The sequence below is a fragment of the Rhinatrema bivittatum genome, chromosome 7 (genome assembly GCF_901001135.1).
Source record: "Rhinatrema bivittatum chromosome 7, aRhiBiv1.1, whole genome shotgun sequence".
Taxonomy (NCBI): domain Eukaryota; kingdom Metazoa; phylum Chordata; class Amphibia; order Gymnophiona; family Rhinatrematidae; genus Rhinatrema; species Rhinatrema bivittatum.
The window spans coordinates 53,995,841-54,007,411 of record NC_042621.1 but is presented as its reverse complement, the minus strand read 5'-3'; positions in this window follow the sequence as shown (position 1 = coordinate 54,007,411).

Genomic DNA, 11,571 nt, shown 5'->3' with positions numbered 1-11,571 from the left:
AAGTAGAAAAGGAAGCGCAGTGGGGGAGTACTGTAAAACCAAGGAACAAGATGAACCTAGAAATTAGATAATTAGAGGCTTGTGCTAGACCAGTGATGGCTAACCTATGACACGCGTGTCAGAGGTGACACGCCGAGCCGTTTTTGCTGACACGCGTAGCGTTTCGGGACTATCGAATTTTTTTATTTATTTATTTTTTTTTAATCGGCTGCGCCAACCCTTTAAAATTAGTTTCTTTAGTATCCCTCCAGCCCCCCCCCCCCCCCCCCAATGCCCCCGGGCACAGGGAGGCGCAGCGACAGGCAGATAGGCAGGGCCGTGGTGAGGCTCACTTCACCACAGCCCAAAGAAAAAGATCGTGTTGAATGCGCTGATGCTCCTCCTCCTTCCTGCCTGTGCGGCCCCGGAAGTAAACGTTGCCGGAGCCGCGTGGGCAGGAAGGAGGCTCAGGTGAAGCATCAGTGCGTGCAGAAGAGGAGCATCGCTTGCGCTTATGGGCCGCCGCGAATCTCAAATCGCAGCAGCCCGAGAAGAGGAAGAAGCCCGGTAGCAGGGCCGCTGCAGAGCCCATCCTGCGGCGACCCGCGAAGAGGAGGCCCAGAGGTGAGAGAGAGGCTGAGGGTCTGTGTGTGTGTGTGTGACGCGCACGAGATGAGTTGAGAGATTGTGTGTGAGGACCTGAATGTTTGCAGATACTGCATGTGCTTGAGCAAGACAGCATGTGGGAGTGAGAGAGAGCCTGTGTGTGAGGGTCAGACAGCATGTGCCAGTGAGAGACTGTGTGTATGAATGGTTGTATGAGAGAGAGCATGTGACAGTGAAAGCCTGTGTGTGTGTGAGAGAGAGAAATGCATGTGAGAATGAGAACCTGACTGTGTTTGAGGGAAGAAGATGGAGAGAAAAGAAATAGAAAAAAAGACAATATAAAAGGAATTGGCAAAAAAAAATAAAGGGAAGGTGGAAAAAAAAAGCCTGTGACCAACCAATTAGAAAACTAAGATCAGACAGCAAAGGTTAAAAAAAATATATATTTTTAGTGATTGGCACATGTAATCTTTGGGAATGTGCAAGAATAGCAACATCCCCAATAGTCATGTGGCAGCAGTGACAGTGGCAGCAGAGGAATGAGAGAGGTTCGGAGGTTGCTGGCAAAAGAGAGGGGGGTCTGCCTTTAGTGTGTACATGTGTATGAATGGGACTCTGCCTGGGGGTGAATGTGTGTGAATGCATAGGTGCCTGCCTGGGGGTCTGTGTATGCGAGAATGAATTGGTGCCTGCCTGGAGGATGGAGTGGGAGTGGTGTGAAAATGAATGGGAGCCTGCCTGGGTGTGTGTGTTTGTGTGTATGTGAGGGAGCCAGTGAGTGTGAGAGCATGAGTGTGTATGAGAAAATCCAGGGGAGTAAGAGTTTGTGTGGGAGGGGGAGAGAGTGTTTTAATTGAAGATTTAGCCGACAAAATTCAGCAACAAAAAAGTCACTAAGCAGGCAAGGTAAAGAATTATTTGTTTTTGCTTTATTAATAAATACAGTACATATATTAATTATAACTTCTTGTTATTAATTAGAGCTACAAATATCACAATTATGGATTTTTCTAGAAGTGACACACCACCCGAGTTATGCTCGGTTTTTTTATGAATTTTGACACACTGAGCTCAAAAGGTTGGCCATCACTGTGCTAGATTGAAGAAAAACTAGCATAAACTTCTAATAGATGAGCCTGATTAAGTGGTCTGTGTAAAATGTTTAATTATAGATAGGGCTTCTGGTGTGAGATTGAAACTGATGACGACTGCTGACCCGCTTCCTTTCCTGACATGAAAACTGGGACTGGTTAAATAAAAAATAAAGTCATGAATCTGACCTCCTCCTGATGAAGGCTGCAGTGGCCAAAAGTTTTGGAGCAAGACCACCCTTCCTACCACTTTGCCTTTACTGCTGTTGACCAGCTGCCAGGAGAAGAGCGGTGTAGCCCATGGCACACCTGGCATTTTAAACCATGCCCTTCAGCGTGGCTGTCAGGCATGGGCCCCAACTGCGGGATGGCCTGCTAGTTGCTTAGATGTGGAGGAAGGGAAAGTGAGGAGGGTCTGTGTTATGAGAGTGTGGGGAAGCAACAAATGAGATTGTAAGTACTGGACTGTAGCTTTTATAACCCCTATTTAAAGGGAATGCTGGGCTTGCTGCATTGCAGAAATCAAACTTTATTATGTGCCTATTTGGAGAAGAGAAATCATCTTGTGCTACGCCAATGGGTACATCCAGACTAAGGGCTGGTGGAAAGGCTGATCAGTAACTCAGCACTGTTAAAGTTGCTTCCAAGATGCTCTACTCTGGCTGCATCAGCCACTGTTTGTTGGGCTCTGGTGTCAGATCCTTCATCCCCATCTAAGAAGCAAGACTCACTGGTATTTAGAAAGAAGTACTCTGTTTCAATGAAGGCAATGACACCAAAGTGCTTTCTCTTGCTGATGAACTGATGGCACCACAGCCAGGAAGAAGAGGTGGCTCACTGCCAAGTGTGTTCTAACCCATGAAGGATAGCACGGGCCCTGCTTGGACTACTGTTTGTTTCGGCATCAAGGCGGACCCTGCCAAGGGAAATGGTCTCAGTTGGGATCCCTCGTGCCACTTAGATGCTTCTCTTCCATCTGTGTCACAGGCTGTGCTTATCCTCTGATCTATGACAGATCTGGAAACCTGGGCCATGGTGGGAGGAGAGAGGCAGCTTTCCCAAGCTTACAAGAACAGGAGAGGGGAGATGTCCTACCTGATTTCTTGGGCCAAGAGCCTAATGACATTTTGGTCCTGGATGAGGAGTGGCTGTGCTGCTCCCCCTCACTCTGAGGCTTCAGTCTCCTGGTTGCTGGTGCCTCTTCTCAACCTGTATCTTTATTTGAATGTATCAATCACCCATGTTCTGGGCGATGTACAAAGCACATTTATAGCATTTCAGTAAAATACACACTAGAATCAAAGTTCATGACCACAAACAGTTAAAACACACAAGGACCTGCTGCGGACTTGGCTGACCGCTTGTCCGAAAAGCCATTTTTTTAGTAGTGTCTTAAAAGGACTTCACGCTGTCTGCCATACATAGTGCTTCAGGAAGAGAGTTCCAGCTCACCGTAGCAGCCACTGAAAAGGCACAATCCCTAGCGAGACTTAAGTCTGGCCTGTAAGGGTGAGGGCACGCCTAGGAGACTGTGTTGTGCCGAGTTGTGCCAGGGTGAGGTATCAAGAGATAAGATTGAAAGTGATGGTGGCAATTTTATATTTGATTCTTTCCCCACTTGGAAGCCAGTGTAGCGTGAATAGGACTGGAGTTACGTACGCCCTTTTGCTGGTGATAAATCACGCTGCAGCATTCAACAATATTTAGAGAGGTTTAAGCGTTACTGCCGAAAGACCAAGGAGTATAGAAATGCAGTAATTGACTAAAGGTAGAATGGAAGCTTGTACCACTGTTTGAAAATCCATTTTGTCCAGCAGCTGGTTAAGGCCACAGAGCACTCTGAATTTGAAAAATCCTGCCATAATTCTGTTTTTTTACAAATGGGTGAAAAGATAAAGCAGGGTCAATTATTATACCCAGGTTATGGATGCTGAACTTCAAGGTAAAGGTAATGTCAATCATGATGGAGTTGTGAAACATCTTAGAAGGTACTGAATCAACAAGCACTGAGTTTTTGATATATATATAACGATAACTTATTGTAGATACATAAGTTAACTAGATTGACTGTTGCGGACTATGAAGGGCGCACACATACACAGAACTGGATATCATCCGCATATAGAGGTAGATATTAAAAACGTACACGCACGCAAACAAAAGTACACCGGATTTTATAAGATACGCACAGCTACGCGCGTCTTATAAAATCTGGGGTCGGCGTGCACAAAGCTGCGCAAAATCGGCAGCCTGCGCGCGCCGAGCCGCGCAGCCTGCCTCCATTCCCTCCAAGGCCGCTTTCCTTCCACTCCCCCGCACCTTCCCCTCCCGGCCCTATCTAACCCTTCCCCCTACCTTTATCAGAAAAGTTATTACTGCCTCCGGGCAGTAGTAACTTACGCGTGCCGGCGCGGCAGGCCCTGACACAGGCCGCTGTGTCGGGGCACTCAGCCATGCCCCCGGACCGCCCACATGCCCCCTGGCCACACCCCTGACCACCCCTTTTTGCAAGCCCCGGGACTTACACATGTCCCAGGGCTTGCGCGCACCGCCAAGCCTATGCAAAATAGGCTCAGCGCGCGTAACCCTTTTAAAATCTGGCCCATAGTTTATATCCATTGCACAGAGGTGTTAAATATGTATTAAATAGCATAGCTCAAACTGCTGAGCCTTGAGGCAGTCCAGTAGTAGTTTCAGGCCCTTGAGAATACTCATTATTAAACTCAATGCACTGATAATGGTTCACACAAGAGGTAAACCACTAACACAGTTCCAGAGCTACCACATTCATGAAGGTGATGTAATAAAAGCCTTCACAGTCCTCCCCTATTTAATTTCCTTGCTTTTCGCCCAAGTTATACAAACCCTATTCTCTATACTTGCTTCACCCATTTTATGTTTTCCAGGTTATTTCTTCCCTGTTCTTTGTTTTATCCAGGTTATTATTCCCTGTTCATCGTAAAACAAGACTTTGTCTATGTTATTTTGCTGGTTGTAATGTAAACCGAAGTGATAATTAATCTTGTTAATTGAACCTCGGTATATAAAAGTTATAAATAAATAAATAAAATGGAACAATCAATGGTATCAAATGCCGCTGTAATGTCTTAACTATGGCTCGCATAGAGACCTCTTCTGAATGAATCAGTAAGGGATAGAATTAAAAATTCAGCACTTAAAACGTTGCTGAATCTGAACTGATGGGGATCCAGAATTTGCTTAGACTCAATAAAATCTGTCAAATTAATAAGAACACTACTTTCAATGAGTTTGGCCAAGAAAGGAAGAGATGACATGGGCCGGAAGTTAAGATCTGCCGGGTCTAAATTGTTTTGGTTTTTTTTTGGTTTTTTTTTAACAGGGGTTTGACCACTGTTTTCTTCAGGGGTTCGAGAAGTGTGCCCTCAGATAAAGATAGATTCACAAGTGCACATAGAGACGGTAATAAAGTGTCTGATAACCTTCGATATTGCAGTGTTGCAAGGATTCAAAAAACATCAGGCGGGATATAATTTGGAGATGGTCTGTTCTAGAGAGGAGACTGAGTCAAAGCCACTCTATATGGGGTCAGGGAGAGTCAAAACAGAGGACCAGTCTGGTGCAGCAGGAAAAGAGGCTGACAGAGTAGAAACTTTACCTACAACTGAAATCACAGCAGAATTAGAGGGTGGGCAACGGGAGCCCAGTAAGGTGTTAGAAAAAATTCTATCTTAAATAATTTTGGGGTTATAGCCAATATTGTGAATGCATTTAGAGTCCTGAATAGCAATGTGGTATGAATTTAATAATGACCAATAAGCCAATAGAGAATTGGAAGACCATACTTTCCACCATCAACGTTCAAAACGTCAAAGTTGTACCTTCAGCGATCTGATGCTGGGTGTCAGTCAAGATGAATAATTTTTTTCTCTGTTTTCTTTTTAATACTGATGGAGCAACCTTGTCTAAGGAATAGTCTGAGAGCACAGTCCAGCTTGAAACCCCTTCATCGATCTTGGTTGGGCAGAAAGAGCTAAAATTGGCCTTCACTGTTTCACTGAGCCTAGGAATATCAAATGCTCTAGTAGTTACTAAGTCATTAGAAACAGTCTCAGGTGTCTGACATTGAAGAAGCACCACATTGCAGTGAAAAGTTGATCAAAAAGTGATCGGACTAGGGTATCGGGGAGATAGAAATTTGATTCAGTACAATTATCTGGGTCGGTGTTGTTGACAAACACCAGCTCTAGAATATTACTCTGCTTATGAGTGGGGGATGAAATATTCTTTCTTCCCTTGGGCGGGAACAGATTATCAAGAAAGATCGTGCCTTGGAGGGAAAAAATTTATCAGTCAGTAGGTTGAAGTCACCTAATATGACCATAGTGTTTAAACTGGCCTTTGACGTAACTAACTGCTCAAAAAACAGGGCTATGTCATGGGACAGGAGGGCAGGCAGGCAATAAACCGAACAACCAACCATTCAGAAAACAAGAGTAAGCATTCGTAAGGTGATTTGTCAAAGGTTATTTGTCAGAGGTCTCCATGGGCCAACCTGAATATGCCACCATGGATAATCAGGAGAAACCCCCCCCCCCCTTGTCCTCTTAAATGATTGAGAGACCTTCATATGTCCAGGGATGGAGATTTGATTTAATAAAACAGCATCGGAAGGAAGGAACCAGGATTCGGTGATACAAAAGAAATCAGGTCCATTTTCTCTAATCAAGTCAGTGACAAGGTCTGTTTTCTTTCTAACTGCCTGTGCACTGATCAAGTAAATATTCAGATGGCAGGGAAGGGGTGTACGAAAGATGGGAAAAGGCAATAGTGATCACACAAGATGGCACACAAATACCTCTGTGACGCCACAAAGTTGCTGAGCCCAAGGGGTGTCAGACCACAGTTGTGGCAGTTGGAAGAGTTGTGGTCCGGGCCCAGGCAACAACAACACAAGGCATGCATGTCTGTGATGGACATTTGGTACATCAAACCTGACCATGGGTTTCATAGCCTTTTCCTCTTTTCTTTTAGAACTGAAATGTTCTGTTGAAGAGTTACTGAGGCAGCAGCAAAAACAAAAAAAAAATCAATGATGTACAGCAGGCCAAAACAAGTCCCAAAAATCTGAAAAAAGTCATGAGATTGAGAAACACTGGATAGTAGCTCAGACAAAGAGGGTTGCACAAGGCAACATGCATGCTCAGTAAAGTCTTTGCTTAGAACTGGGTCCATGGTAGAGCCAAAGGATGATGGCACCCATTTATTATGGCAAATGTATGCCTATTTGCCAATGGAGAATGATGATGAATCTTGGATTGCAGCACTCATCTAAAATAGTTGTGTCTTGTACCATGTTCCTCAAATGCTGATGGCACTGTAGCAGAGTTGTCTGGGGCTAGTGCAGTGACAGTGTTGTGTGCTGCCATGTGGAGAGAGGTTCAATTATCAGGTCCAGTCTTCTGCTCCAGAGAGGGGGAGCCTGGGGATAGTGCCAGGGCAGAATCTAGGGAAGTAGAGTCAATATTAGCACTTCCTGTTCGTACCCCAAATGAGTCCAGACAAGTGGGTTTTGCATCACTACCAGCAAATGGAAGCAGAGAACAAACACTTTGAGGCATTGCTACATAGCTGAGCATGCAGTATTTCTGTCTCCAACAGATAGAGGTGCAGACCTGCAGTCTGAGTGAGATTTAAAAAAAAAAAAGTTTTTGGAAGACAGATTGGGAAGAAAAGATTCCACTCCCTGAGGTTAGTAGGCACCTTCGTGGGCCATCCCTCAGGTGGAGCCAGGCGAGAGCGAGGTTGGCAGTCCATGACTGTCTCTGTCCACATCTACCCCCGGGCACTAAGGGTCCTGGTTCCCTTCTCCCCCTGGAAGGCTTCTCCCTTGGCTTGCAAGCTCCAGCAGAAAGTATGTCATTTTTTGTTGGATTTTGTTTAATTTAAAAAAAAAAAAAAAAAAAACATGCTTAGGCTGGGCTCGATTGTGAGCAGGCCAGTTAAGCTGCTGAGCCAGGATCACTTGGGGGAGAGGTGTGTAAAAGTACCCAATACCAGGGACTCGGGGTTTGGCGGGGACACTGTGTGCAGCAGCTGAGCACTATTTTTGGCAACCCTTTCATTGCACGGCAGCTGCATGGTAGGCCTCATGGTACCTGCCTCACAGCACGCCAAAGCTTGTCGGGCTGAGGCTTACACCAGATGCTCCTAGATTTTAATGCCCGGTGCAGTGAATGTGCCTCGGAGGACGCTGCGGGAGGCCAGAGGAGGATGCGGTCTGAGGGGCCTGTGTTGGAGGTATCCTGGGCAGGGGTGCTGGAGGGATGGAGGAGCTTTTCGAGGCACAAAAAACAATTCCACTGGAGCAGGGCCTAGGGATACTCCTCCTCTTTACCCTGTGGGGCTTCCTCTGGGGGAGGATTTGTTAGAGGGGGGAGATCTAGATGAGTCTGATCCTGTGGAACAGCAGGATTTTTCTCCAGAATTTGTTGATGCACAAGGCATTCTTGGCCAGATGTGGAGCAGTGAAAATGTGGGCCTGAGGAGGAAAGCTGCAGGGTCCCACAAAAAGAGCCAAGGTGGTCCCAGCAGGAGGGTCAGGAGGTCTTCTATATCACTTGGGACTGACTCTGTCCTCGGGATCAGGGTACAAGGCAGAGACTGGGGAAGGTTCTGATCAGGAGGATCCATTTGAGGCTGGTGGTGATCCAGGGAACGGTCTGGGGAATGACCCGGAGATCTGGACACACTGGATAGTGTGGTGGCTCCAGGCAAGGTACCGGTAACAGAAGGGGATGAGCCAATGATCGTCCAGTTGTTTTGCAAGGAGGAATTGAGGCTTCTTATTCCTCATGTCTTGGATAAGCTGGGTTTAACAGTTACTCTTGAAGATTAGATAGAGTGGCTATGGACCTGGTGTTGGATGGCCTGTGGGGTCCACCAGAGGCTTTTCATTGCCTAGAAAGATCTGGAAGCTGGTGGTTCTGATGCTCCGGAGGCTGGCTTGAAAGTCAGCAGAGCATTAGCAAAGTTGTATCTGATGACAGAGAACACTTTGAAATGCCTAAGATGGATTCGGCAATATCAGTGGTCACAAAGACGACCACTATCCTGGTAGTGGATTTGGCTGCATTGAAGGATATGCAGGACCGCAAGCTGGAGATCCAGTTGAAGAGGATGTTTGATGTGTCTGCCTTGAGTCTCCAGGTGGTGACTTGTGGTAGTCTGAGGCAGTGGGCCTGATTATGCTGGGTGCAAAAGAGACAGGAGAAAAGTCTGCTTCATCAGAGCATTCTAGGCAGACGGCTTGGCTGGAAGCTGGGGTGGCCTACGTGGCAGATGCGCTTTATGACTTGGTCTGCACATTGACGAGGAATATGGTTTCTGCGGTGGCAGCTACAAGGCTGCTATGGTTGCGTAACTGGTTGGTGGATGTGTGGTCTAAGACCCAGCTGTGTAATCTCCCTTTTAGAGGGAAGTTACTATTTGGTGAGGACCTGGAGTAATTGATGAAGACCCAAGGTGGGGGGGGGGGAATCCAAGGGGAACAAGTTGCCGGAGGATAAGAAGGCCTTCAGGAAGACCTTCCCACCGTGGACCCATTTTTGGGATATGAGGCGTTTTCGGCCAGGCAAAATGACTTTGCATGAGAGGCAGAAGCAGGCCCACTGGTCGACAGCAGTCCTTTTGAGGTTTCCGCAGGACTCCCAGGGAAGAGGCTGGGCAGGAAGCCAGTGGCAGAAAGACTTTGGAATGAAGCCAGGCTGGTTCACTCTTCAGTCAAAGCTGTAGGAGGAAGATTATACCTATTTTATGAGGAGTGGACCAGGATCACTTTGGACCAGTGGGTTCTAGAAGTGATGAGAAGGTTACACCTTAGAATTATCGCATCCGGTATGGGACGACGACTTGGTATCCTTTTGCATAGCTCGAGCCAAGCGAAAAGCAATACGGAATATTTTGCAGCACATACAAAACCTTGAAGCTATTGTACCAGTTCCGCTTTCAGAAAGAGGAAATGGAAGGTACTTGTTTGATTTTGTGGGTCCGGATGGAGATTCTGCAGATGGTAATCACTGCGGTGTGGACATTTCTAGCATTCCTAGATCTATCGGAGACCTATTTGCATATCCTCATTCAGCCAGTATCAGAAGTTTTGAGGTTCATGGTGCTGGTACAGTTTTTTCAGCTTCGGGCCCTTCCCTTCAGGTTGACCATGTCTCCATGTATGTTTACAAAGGTGATGATGGCGGTGGCACTATGGAGGAAAGGGATTCTGGTTCTCCCTTATCTGGACAACTGGCTAGTGCGAGCAAAGTCAGACATGGAATGTTGCCAGGCAGTGTATAGAAAGATGAAGTTGTTACAGTCACTCGCGTGGGTGGATAAACTTGGACAAAAGTCATCTGGTGCCGACTCAGTCATTGGACTATCTGGGAACATGTTTAGATACCCAGGTGGAAAGAGTCTTCCTTTTCCCGGAGACAGTCGCAAAGATTCAGGCTCAGATAAGGCATTTGAGAATGCCAGTTCTCAAGGCCTGGGATTAGTTGCAAGTACTGGGTTCTATGACATATATGCTGGATTTGGGGCCGTGGGCCCCTCCGGCGGGCTCTACTGACCCATTGGAGTCAGTTGTCAGAGGAGTAACAGCAACCTTTACTATTGCAGGGGGAATCCAGATCCAGTGTCTCGCAGTGGCTGTCTCTCTGCAATCTGGAGAAGGGGGTGGATCTGGAGTCTCCGGATTGGGTAGTGGTGAACACAGGTGCCAGCCTCAGTGGTTTGGGGGGGGGCGGTCTATCTTGGATGGATGGCTCAAGTTTGGTAGTCACCCATGGAAGCAGCCTGATTATTTGGAAACAAGGGCAGTTCAAGGGCGCTGGTATTTTTCCTTCCTCAGGTCCGAGGGCATATGGGTATAGTTTTCTCAGACAATGCTACCACAGTGACATATCAATCAGGAAGGGTTAGCAGCTTCACATATGGCCGGAGTGGACAAGGTGGAAGCGGATGATCTTAGCAGGCAACAGTTGGATCCGGGGGAATGGAAGTAGTCAATGGAGGCCTTAGATTGGATTCGAGTTAGATGGGATAGCCCTCAGCTGGATCTGATGGTGTCATGGAGCAATGCCAAAGTGATGCATTTTTTTTTTCAGTCACAGCTGAAAGGGCGGAGCCGAGGGACTAGATGCTCTTATTCTTCCATAGCTGGCAGGGTTTCTGCTGTATGTCTTTCCTCCATGGCTGTTAATAGGCCACGTGTTGAGACGCTTTGAGAGATATCCAGGTCGAGTGTTTCTCAATGCGCCGGACTGGCTGTAGCATCTATGGCTCGCAGATCTGATTCATCTGCCAGTAGATCGGCCCCCTCAGACATCTTCAGGGTCTGTTAAGGCAAGGTCCTATCTTCTCAGAACGGGCAGATTGTTTTGTCTTATGGCTTGGTTTTTGAGAGGCAACGATTAAGATGAAAGGGTTACTCAGAGCCAGTTACAACCAGCTTGCTTCGGGCCAGGAGGCTGTCCTCATCTACAGCTTAGGTCCGGGTGTGGAGGATCTTTGAGACTTGGTGTTTGGAGGAAGGGCTAGATCCATTAGTGGTAGGGATACCTCATTTTGGCTTTTTTTTTTTTTTTTTTTTTTAAACAAGGGTTGTCCAAGGGCTTAGCCTACAATTCCCTTTGGATTCAGGTAGCAGCCCTGGGGTGCCTCAAGGGTAAGCTACAAGGGAGGTCTTTGGCATCGCATATGGATGTGGGGCAATTTTTTTTTTTTTTTTAAAGGGGGTCAAGCATTTGCGGCCACTGGTGCGCAGAGTGTATCCAGCGTGGAGTTTGACCTTAGTTCTGCAAGTGAATTAAGGAAGGTGTCTCTAAAGGACCTCACCCTGCAGGAGGTATTTCTTGTGGTG